Source organism: Carlito syrichta, unplaced genomic scaffold (assembly GCF_000164805.1).
Source record: "Carlito syrichta isolate Samal-C Ts95f unplaced genomic scaffold, Tarsius_syrichta-2.0.1 Scaffold303287, whole genome shotgun sequence".
In the NCBI taxonomy this organism is placed as follows: Eukaryota; Metazoa; Chordata; class Mammalia; order Primates; family Tarsiidae; genus Carlito; species Carlito syrichta.
Window position 1 is genome coordinate 132,641 of NW_007247383.1, and position 11,716 is coordinate 144,356.

At 39.2% G+C, this 11,716-nt stretch overlaps 1 pseudogene; it reads right to left on the reverse strand.

Moving 5' to 3' along the window:
• Nucleotides 1–1,317: 1,317 nt before the first annotated feature.
• LOC103260655 lies at nucleotides 1,318–7,535 on the reverse strand (annotated as a pseudogene).
• Between the last annotated feature and the right edge of the window lie 4,181 nt (nucleotides 7,536–11,716).

Genomic DNA, 11,716 nt, shown 5'->3' on the forward strand with positions numbered 1-11,716 from the left:
TCTGATAGGTTCCTCTCCACTAGAAATTGCCCAGAGGTTCCTGGCATGGTTTCTTGAATGCTTAAACTGCATCAGGGAAAGTTGTTTGTAATCAGAGCAGCACTTCCAGCCTGTAAATGGGCTTAGAATGATTCTGGTTAAGACGATAAACAATGGAGTGAACCAAACTGTTCCACAAACCCAAGAAAAATATGGGTAAAAGCCAGAACTTTCCCAAATGAATAGATGAATCATTTTCAAAGTTCAGTAGACCGTAGCCCGTACAAGTGGAATGACTTAGGCAAGTCATCTGTCCTCTCTGAGCCAGATTCCTGAGAAATGTGGCTTTTATTGAGTTTTTTCTGACTTGACTGAGGTGGTTATGAAAATGAAGGAAATTATCAATGTAAAAGCTTTTTGAAAGCTTATAACATATTATGCAAATGTATGATTAAATATATCTGCAGTGTGACTGATTATCAGCTCTCTAGTCAAGTGTGATTATAATTTTAAGTGTTACTTAGATTCATATGATCACATAATTTTTAGAAGTAAATTGGAATTTGGCCTTATGACCAAAATATACTAAAAAATAAAGTCTTTTTTTTTAAACTTTAGAATATAATTTTATGTTAAGTTAAATGCATTCATTCAGTCATTAATTCATTCGAGGTAATGTTCTAGGCACTGAGATACAGATACATAATTCAGACCAATGTTCCTAGTCTCCTAGTTCCTTATGTTAAACTGAGAGGAGGCAAGTAAGAATGTCAACAATACTTACTCTTAATATTTTGCTATATACTTCATAGTTGGGTCAATAACCACCATTACATGCCAACTTAGTCTGCAGGTTACTTCCTTTTTTTTTTTTTCCCATGGGCTTATTCCTTTTATTTTTTAACATAAAATTAATGTAAAAAAAAGAATGCATACTAAACATAGAAATACAAAAAGAAAAATAGTCACTCCCAATTCCACTACAAATAATGTCCACTATAAACACTGTATATACTTTTCAAAAATTTTGGTTGACAAATACACAAATGCACATAAGTATCCCAATTAAGAGTTAGAACTGTCAGAAAGGTAGAACAAATGTTCACTCTCAATGGAAAGCTGGATCAGATGTCTTTCAGGAGTCTTCCAAGGTTAAGATTTTCAGACTCTTTTAGAGTATGCCAGTCACTCTAATTATCTTTAAAACAATAGATGCCATGTTACAGTGCTGAATAAAACCAACAAAAGTGACAGAGTATTCCAAAAACACTGAAAATACACTTCATTTGAAATCTGCTATTTAAATGACACATCAAAGACAAAAACAAAATAGAATTATTAGATCATGGCGAGATTTTTCTCAAGCTGCAGAACAGTTTCCTTAAAGGCAGAATCCTCTGCCCAGTTGACTTTTCTCCCCAAAATGAGGTTCTGGAATACATGTTGTATAACTGTAGTAATTTGTATCTCTGTCTGTAGGTTTTGTTTCATGGTCTTTATTGTGTCTGAATTTTCTATATTGTCCAAATAGTTTTTCTGTTTGTTCTTCTCAGTCTGTATCTCCAAAAACTTACTTTCCGAAGCTTGTTTTAATTCCAATCTCTTCCTTCTAACATCAAGCAATTTTTCCTCTAAGTCCGAAGATTCCTGTTGGGATTTCATTATTAATTTATTAAGCTTCACTATATGCTTCATGTTATCCACAGGCACACTAGACTTGGTGTTAATTTTCTCCAGATATCTTTTAAGTGCAATTGAAAGCTGCATCCTGTCTAATGCAAGAGTTTTCATTTCAAAAGCAATTTTTGCGTCTGCAAGTTCATTTTCCAGGTCTTCAGTTTTAGCTTCAATTTGCTTTTCTTGCGTGATGGGTTCTGGAGTTTTTTCTTCATTTGCATCAAGCATCGATTTATATTCTAAGAGTTGCTGCTTAGTCTGGGCTTTTAACCTGAGCAGCAGCGTCCTGTGGTCCTGGCTGAGCGCTGCCTGCCCGCCGGTGCCCGCGGACTCGGCGGCTGCCGCCCGCCCGGGCGTCTTCTCCCGGCCGCCTGCAGGTTACTTTCCCATGTTATCTCCTTTGAGCTTCCTAGTAGAGGTGTGAGTTAAAAAGCATACATTTATTTTATTACTTTTCTTATTAGATGTGAAATACAAGACTCAGAAAGGAAAAGAATTTGGCTAAAGTTCTTGGAGCTAGAAAGTGGCAAAGCCAGGGCTCAAATACAGGTTTTAAGGTGAGAAGTTCTGAGAACGGGAGTATCTTCTCATCACTGATCAAGAAAATGTCCCGGGAGTGGTAGTTTGTGGTTTTTCTTCTTCCCACTGCTTCCTTATTTAGTGTTCATATAACTTAATTAAATCAGAGTATGTATAATGCATCATATAATTATATGTTAAAGAGTCCCTCAGCATATCTTGTTTCTCTTATATACTTGCTTGCATTCTCTTTTGAGGCTCCTAACAATTATGTGTCCTTTCAGAATATGAAATTAAAATCAAGTATTCTAAATTGCTTTCATCCTATGACAGATTTTGATAGATTTCTAATACTTTGTAATTATGTCCCTTAAAATTTCTCTAGAGGTTCTAGAATAAGGACTATTTTTTGTACAGTAATTTCAGGTTATAGAAATAAGTGATCAATATTATTCTCCAAAGCCAAGGCCTCATAGGACAGGGAGACTGAAAAGGCAAAATACCTAACACGTAGCTGGAAAGGGAGTGAGCTGGGGTTTAATTCTGGGCGGTCTGCCTCGACATAACCCTAGGCTCATGAACTGTTTTACTCTGGATAGCTGGGCACAGCTCCCCTCTGAGACTAACAGGAAGCTATATCAGGCCCGCAGGCTTTCTAGTTCATTCCATTCCAGTCTCTCTTACCCCAGGAGTCACAACATTCTTCCTGGTGTCTGACTTCCCTTCTTCCTGTGGCAAGTGATTTCTGAGATTAGAAACTTCAAATTCTGTTGTGATGGAGCATGACCCGCATCTCATTTCAAATCCTGCCATGTTGGGCACTTAATACATGTTAAGCTTTTCTTCTGGGTGTTTCACTTCACCTGTGTCTCCCCTCTTAGCACCCTCAAGCATACACTTCTGGACTCCACTGTTGGAGGCAGTAAAACCCTGCCCACCTTTCTTCCTTTCTTTTTTTCTCCTCTTATTGGGATACATGGTCTCTGATGAGGGCAGAGTGGAGAACCACAACAAACGTGTGGCTTGGAGCCAGCAGCGGCCGTTGCCTTGAGCGTGGTGTGCCCTGCAGTCTGAGGAGGTATGAGGGTGCAGAGGGCAGAGGGAGACACAAATGAATTCCTGGACGACGTGGCCTATCAGTACTTCTAGTGTCTAACATGCAAAGCACATCCCTTTCTCCTCCAGCCCACGGACCACCCCCTCTGCCCCAATTTTTAGATTGCTCCTGAAAGGGGGACCCATAAAAAACTGGAATTATCTTTTGGAGAGGGGGCCTCTTCTAGTACAGGCATCCCCTCCTAGCTAAGTGTTCTAGGAACTCATCCACATTGGTGGAACCAGCTAGTGTTGTGAGAGGCTGTGTATGGCTTCAGTGAGTTTCTTTCTTTCTTTTTTTTTTTGAGCAGTTTTTAACCCAAAATGGCATGGCCTCCCCCTCTTCCTCCTGCCATGCCCACACTCTCATTCACCCAATCTCACCCTAAGTGACTTTTTTTGGTTTCCCCAGATGAAAAAATTTCCCCTATGGAAATGTTTTGTTGATGTGGAAGATGTAAAACAAAAACAACAACAACAAAAACAGCAGAAGCACTAAAAGGCATCAAAATTGACAAGTTCAAAACTGTTTTGAACAGTGATAGGTGTATTGCATCAAACGGTGAGTACTTTGAAGGTGACTAAAGTTTCAACATGTAAGAATAAATACACAATTAAAAAAATAAGTACAGGTTTTTTTGGTTCCCCCTTTGTATCTTCTAATTTACTGTCAGGTCTGTCTAACTTGCTCTTTAATTACTCACTGAGGTTTTAATAATAATGACTATATTTATTTGTATAATGTTGCATTATTGCAAGGTCTCTGTGATTGTTTCTCAAATTTTTCTGGAATTTTCCCATATCCCATTTTTTCCCCTGATACTATCTAGATCTCTTAATATTGTTTTAATTACCTAAAATATTATTTATTCTCACATAGATTTCTTGTGGGTCTACTGACTCTCCCTTAAGATATAGTGTCTCCTCGGATGGTTCCTCATTGTCACTGTGAGCTGATCTCCAGCAGATTAGGTTTTCCCTTGGAAATTATATGTGCAATGTACTGTGAAACAATGTTCTATAGCAATTTTAGTTTTACTTCCAGGTATTTAAAGGGGCTTGGAAGCCTGAAGTCGGTTTTTCTATGTTTCTTTACCAGCTTGGTGATTCCTGATTTCATACTTGTGCATGTCACAGGCCTAGGATCTTACTTCTCCTAAGATATTATTTTGTTTCTCTTTCAGCTTCCTTATTGTTTCCTTGGGCTGGCTGATACAGCTTTAATGACCAGACATTGAGGTCTTCCCTTTATTCTGAGGTCTCAGTCACTGCTCCTCATATTCACTGTGACTTTGGGGGCATTAACCCCCATTCCCACTCCTAGTCTTTCCTAACATTCAATCCAAAATCTTCCTGGACCTCTGTAGGCTTTCAAACTCATCATTCTTCATTTAAACTTCTTTTCTTCAGACACCTAGTTATAGAGCTTCTCTTATACACTTAACTATGCATTGTTGTATTTTAGTTACTGTTTCTTAGTGTTTGAAGAAAGAGGGCATTTGTTTTAGCTCTGACAACTCCGTACATTAAGAATCAATGTAACTGGGTTCGGTTGCTCAGCCTGTAATCCCGTGCCTTTGGGAGGCTGAGGTGAGTGTATTGCCTGAGCCCGTGGGTTCCAGACCCGCCTGGGCAGGCAAGACCTCATCTCTACAATAAATCAAAAAATTAGCCAGGTGTGGTAGCACGCGCCTGTAATTCCGGCTACTGGGAAGGCTGAGGTGGAAGGATCGCCGGAGCCCAGCAGGTCAAGGCTGCGGTGGCCGGGAGTGGCCACTGCACTCCAGTCTGGGCAACAGAGTGAGACTCCAACTCAAAAAAAAAAAAGAATCAATGTAACTATCTGAATGTTTTTCTCTCTGGGTTTTATTTATCAGAATGTTGGCTTTCTCTCAGAAAGTTGTCCCACAAAATGGTGTCCATCAATTCAATCAATTGGTAAGACAGAATGTCTCAGTTGAAAACTAATTCAAATACAAACTGTATTAAAGCAGTCAGTGAGGTAAAATCTAATCTTTCTTGTCATTTATATAGAAAAATATGTAATTGTAAGCAATTGGTTGAGTTTAACCTAAAAAGTCAATCTACAAATAGAAAGATAATATATTCTTTCAGGGCGTATCCCTACTTACTATAAAGTCTTTGCTGTGAAGAACTAATTGCATGCTAATATTTTGCTAAAGAGGAAAAATGTTAATTAAAGATAAAAATATCTTCTATTTTGCTACTATTATAATCTCTTTGTATCTGGAATATGCTATTATTGTATTACTTTTCATCTTTAACTAATGCTAAATTTTTAGGACATGATTGCATGCATGGGCCCCTAGGTCATATTTTAAGCCACAAAAACAGGAAGACAAGATGCTTCCAATATTTGGCCTTGTTTCTTCTATTTAACTCTCATGTATGCTCATGTATTTTTAAAATAAATGTTTATTTCCTCTATAATCAGAGAAAAGCAGCTGTAACATTAAAAATCCACACCCTGGGGTCAAACGATTTTATCTAAAGAAATTTATCTTAAAAGGTCACGGAGGTGGATTCCTTATGAATGGCTTGGTGCTGTCTTGGTGGCCATTAGTAAGTTCTTGCTCTATTAGTTCTCACAAAAGCTGGTTGCTTAAAAAGAGCCTGGCACCTCCCAGCTCTTCTCTTGCTTCCTCTCTCACCATGTGATCTCTGCACATACTGGTTCCTCTTCTCTTTGTGAGTAGAAGCAGCCTAACACCCTCACCAGAAGCACATGCTGTGGCCATGCTGCTTCTTCTTTTTTTTATACATAGCACGCAGAACTGCAAACCAAATAAACCTTTCTCCTTTATAAATTATTTAGCCTCAGAGATTACCTTATAGCAACACTACTATGGACTAAGACAGCTTTTAATTACAAAGGTGACATCTGTTACTACTCTGTATTCTCATCTTCATCCCAGATGAGTAAACTCTTAGTGCTTAGCTTCTCTTAGTTCCAAGATATAACATAAGTCATTCCTTCTCTTTGGTATGTGTAAGTCAGGATGAAGGAAAGAATAAAAACCACTGAACTTTTAAAAAATTCAAATAACTCATAGTTATTCTAAAAGCAAGCAATAGAATACCTTGTCTTGAAAAAGAACAAGTCTGGGAGTGGTACAAAGCTTTGGCAAGTCCTAAAGCATGCTTTGCTGCGTTCTGTATTTGGTCCCCATATAATAGCTCCTCTTCAACACACACACATCTAAATGTGAGGATAAAATAAACTTATTTTCTTATGTAAGTTTGGAGTAAGTCTGTTTAAAGTCACACTTTGAGTATTTCTATTGAAACATATACTTGTCACCTGCAGCTGTATAAAAGGATAGAATTTATTCTCTCTTCCTATCTCTGCCTCTCTTAAATTGCCCAGAGGAATTAAGCAATAGAAATCTGATTTTTAGAAAATCCACTTTAAAAGAACACTTTATTCTTTATTTGAATTAGTTGGATAAATGAAATTGTTTTTTCACTAGAGGTTGGGATAAGAAGGTCTGGCAAAGTCCACATGCATTGCCTAGCACAGAAGGTTGATCGTTGGTCATTGCACACCACGCTGGATGATGTGGGGCATTAGCCTTAGTCCATAGAACAATATAGGCGCATAGATATAAACATGTTTTAAGACATCAAATAAGAGATAATTCTGATTCTTTCCAATTTCAGTTCACAATGTGTAGTATTTAAAATGTTTCACACGTTTCTAAATATACAAATATCATACATGATTCTAAAACACTGGACAGTGCCTACTATTAAAGATTAGCAGTGGCTAATAGTTTTGCCAGTTCACAGTACAAACGAATCAAAGACCATGAGGTGCGAAGATGATCCATATCACTATGGTTGTGAACTGTGAAGTTTCGAATGCACACCTTAAAATCAATTTAAAGTATCTAAGGAAGCCAATGAAGATATTTTAAGAGAAGAATAATATGATTTCCAAATCAAAATCCACTTAAGACTGCTGCCACAGAACTGTGTTAATTGGTGCTTGCCACGTTGTTTTAAAAAGTCAGGGGAGGAGAGCTCTTCCGACAAGAAGGCGACGGGGCAGCTCAGTCTGTGAGACTCTCCACTGAGGAGATCACAAGGAGACTCTGGTTCTCTCCCTGGAGGCTGCAGATCCCATCGTCGGCAGCCTGCTCTTCACTTAGAGCTCGCCGAAGACCGCGCTGAGGCATCAGCATAGTCTGGGCAGCTAAAGTGGTTGCCGCTGCTGCTGCTGCCACTGCCTCCAAGGCAGCCATTACACATCATTCCGCCTGTGCCCGAGGCCAGCCCCAGCCGCTGCCGCCACTGCTGAAACAGCCATTCCACATTGGACCATCAGTGCCTGAGCTGAGCCACAGCTGCCACCGCCAAGGCAGCCATTAAACATCGCTCAGCCCGTGCCTGAGGCGATCCACAACTTCAGACCTTGAAGCCCCTGTGAGCAAGATCTGCTGAGGTCTACACCACGGGATGTCCCACCAGGCCTTGAGTCTCCTCCTGTGTGCCTCCAGGCAACATCTCCATCCCCTTATGGGCAGGCGAGCAGCTGTGATAAAGACCATCTGGAGTGAGGGATATCACCACCTGCTGGCGATTCGAGGTAACAACACCAAAAGGGGAAAAATGGAAGCCTGACAGACACAGGTCAGATCTGAGTAGTGAACGGGGCAGTGGTGAACTGAGTGATGATCTGAACTGCCCTTCACAGCAGGCCAGGGGCAACTGATCCTAACTGTGAACAAACTTACCAGCTTGAAAAGACAGCTAGAAATCAGAGCTGAAAGCACATTCGACTTAAACAAAATGTCTCAGAGTGTGCTTGATCGGTTCTGTTAGTCTACTGACTTGATTCTATTCCTTCTGTTTTGTCCCCCCCCCTTTTCTTTCTCCTTCTTTTCCCTTCTTCTATTTTCTTCTCTCTGTAAACCATATCTTTGTATAGAGGAATAGCACACCAATAAGGAGGTTGGTAAGCTTGTATGTTAGCAACATTATAGGTTTTAGTTTTTTTTTTTGTATGGGAGTTGGTCAGTTTGTAGCCGTGGTCTATTGTTTTTATATGTTTCAATTTTTGTCTCTCTCTCCATTTGTTGGTACACTCGTCTGTTTTCACCCTTACTCCTCTCTCTCTCCACCTCCCTCTTCCCTCCCACTGCCTGCTCCATTCTCTTCTCTCTGTTAACCGCATTTTATTTCAGGGAGTAAACCTACAACCCCACTGCACGGACAGATTCCAAGGCAGTGGGAAGTGGGTTTTAGATTATTCATACACCTGTCGGTGGATACCAGGACCTGCAGATAGATTCTGAATCACAGCTCCCCCCTTAAGTAAATCTCAAAACTGCAAAAAGCACCACCTACAACCTACAGTGCAACTCCAGAATTGAACAGAGTGAGAGACATACATAAAGAAGAATAGGAGATTGAACAAACAGAAGTAAAAACAACCCCTCCACCCCTGAATAACAGAATTAAAGAAGATGGTGACATGGAGGGAAGGAAAAAGTAGGGAGGGGGAAAAACTGCACAAATGAAGAAAAACCAAAAGAAGAATATAAGTCTCACACAGATCCCTGGGAGATCAGATACTGGGAAAATAGATTCCGAACACAAACAGTGAAGAGCCCCCAGAATGACTGGTCACATGCAACAAACCCAGACATCAAGACATTAATAGAGAGAATTTAAAAAATTGAGGAGAGGCAAGAGGAAAACAGGAAGGAGCTGATGTCAGAAATAACAGCAGTAAAGAATACTGTGATGAATAAATAACAAACTAATAAGCATGGAAAGCAGAATCAGCCAAGCAGAAGAAAGAATCTCAGAACTCGAAGACCAAAACACAGAACTAACCCAAACTGTCAAAAGCATAGAAAAGAAGCTCAAAAAGACAGAACAAAACCTTCAAGAGATGAATGACCACTTCAAGAGACCAAACCTAAGAGTAATTGGCTTTTCTGAGGCAGAGAGAGAAACAGAGGCCACACTGGAACAAACATTTCATGAAATCATTCAAGAAAACTTCCCTCATCTCATCAAGGATGAAAAAATTCAAACACAAGAGATTCAGAGAACCCCTGCAAGACAACAAATGAAAAGACCAACTCCCAGACATAATAATTTGCCTAAACAAAGTAAGTATAAAAGAAAAAATCCTAAAGGCTGCAAGAGAAAAAAGGTCAGACTACCTACCAGGGAAGACCAATTAGAATAGCAGCAGATTTATCTACAGAAACCCACCAGGCTAGGAGAGCTTGGAGCCCTATCGAAAAAGTTTTAAAACATAAACAATCTCAACCGAGAATAACCTACCCAGCCAAGCTAAGCTTCATCAGTGAGAGAGAATTGAAATCTTTCCCAGATATCCAATCCCTAAGAACCTACGCTGCCACCAGACCACCACTACAAGAAACACTTAAGAAAGTATTGAACACAGAAGAAAAGGAAAAAAGAACAACAACGTTCTTCACAAGAGTACAGGCAAAAGATTAAAAACACACATGATCCAACTCTAAAACCAAAAGAAAGACAACACACAAACAGGAAGAACAACAACTCTGTAAGAACATTATGATAGGAATCAACTCTCACATCTCAATAATTAGTTTGAATGTGAATGGACTAAATGCACCACTGAAAAGACATACAATGGCAAAATGGATAAACATCACCAGGCAACAATCTATTACCTTCAAGAGACTCACCTCACTAGAAAGGACACTCAGGGACTCAAAGTAAGAGAATGGGAAACAAATTTCAGGTGAATGGAACACAAAAGAAAGGAGGAGTCGCAATCTTAATCTCAGACAAAATACCCTTTAAGCTATCAAAAATTGAAAAAGATACAGAAGCCACTACATAATGTTAAAAGGTTCAATCCATCAACAAGAAATATCCATCCTAAACATATATGCACCAAACATAGGAGCACCAACTTTCATAAAGCAGCTCCTAGGTAAACTAAAAAAAGATATTGACTCCAATACCATCATAGCTGGGGACTTTAATACCCCACTCACAACCCTAGACAGATCATCAGGACAAAAAATCAGCAACGAGATCCGAAAACTCAATGCGACACTTGATCAAATGGACTTAATTGATACTTACAGAACCCTCTATCCAAAGACACAGAATACACATTCTAATCATCACCACATGGAACATACTCTAAGATCAACCACATACTTGGCCATAAGTCAAGCATAAGCAAATTTAAAAGGACTGAAATTTTACCATGCACCTTCTCGGACCACAGTGGAATAAAAATAAGCATTAACATCAACAAGGTCCTTCCAAAACCCACAAAGACATGGACACTAAATAGCATGATGCTAAACAACTCCTGGGTCAATGATGACATCAAAACAGAGATTAAAAAATACCTGGAAACTAATGAAAATGAAGAAACATCTTACCAAAATCCCTGGGATGCCATGAAAGCTGCAGTAAGAGGGGGATTTATATCCCTACAAATGTACATGAAGAAAATGGAAGGATCACAAATTAACAGCCTAAGGAGACACCTAGGGATGCTGGAAAAGCAAGATCACAAAAACCCTAATTTCAGCAGAAGAATCCAGATCACCAAAATAAAAGCCCAAATCCAGGACATAGAAGACAAAAAGATAATACAAAAAAATCAATGAAAAAAAAGCTGGTCCTTCGAAAGGATAAACAAGATTGATGGTCCCCTAGTTAGACTGACCAAGAAAAAGAGAGAAAAAGCCCAAATAAACACAATCAGAAACACAAAAGATGAAGTCACATCTGATCCTGAAGAAATACAAAAGATCATTAGAGACAACTATGTACACTTGTATGGAAACAAACTTGAAAACCTTTTGGAAATGGAGGACTTTCTGTCATCACACAACCTGCCTAGGTTGAAACAAGAAGAAATTGAGGCCCTAAATAGAACAATAACAATCAACGAAATTGACCACATAATAAGAAAACTACCTACAAAAAAAGCCCTAGACCAGATGGCTTTCCAGCAGAATTCTACAAGACATTTAAGGAGGAGCTTATACCAATCCTATTGAAGGTATTCCAGGCGATTGAGAAATATGAAACTCTCCCCAAATCATTTTACGATGCCAACATCACATTGATACCCAAGCCAGGTAAAGACCCAACAAAGAAAGAGAACTATAGCCAATGTCTTTGATGAACATAGATGCTAAAATTCTCAACAAGATCCTAGCGAACCAGATTCAACAACACATCTCAAAAATCATCCATCATGACCAAGTAGGCTTCATCCCTGGGATGCAAGGCTGGTTCAACATTCATAAAAATATAAATGTAATTAAATACATCAACAGATGTCAAAACAAAAACCACATGATTATATCATTAGATGCAGAAAAAGCTTTTGATAAAATCCAGCACCCCATCTTGATAAAAACCCTTGAACATCCAGGCATACGGGGAA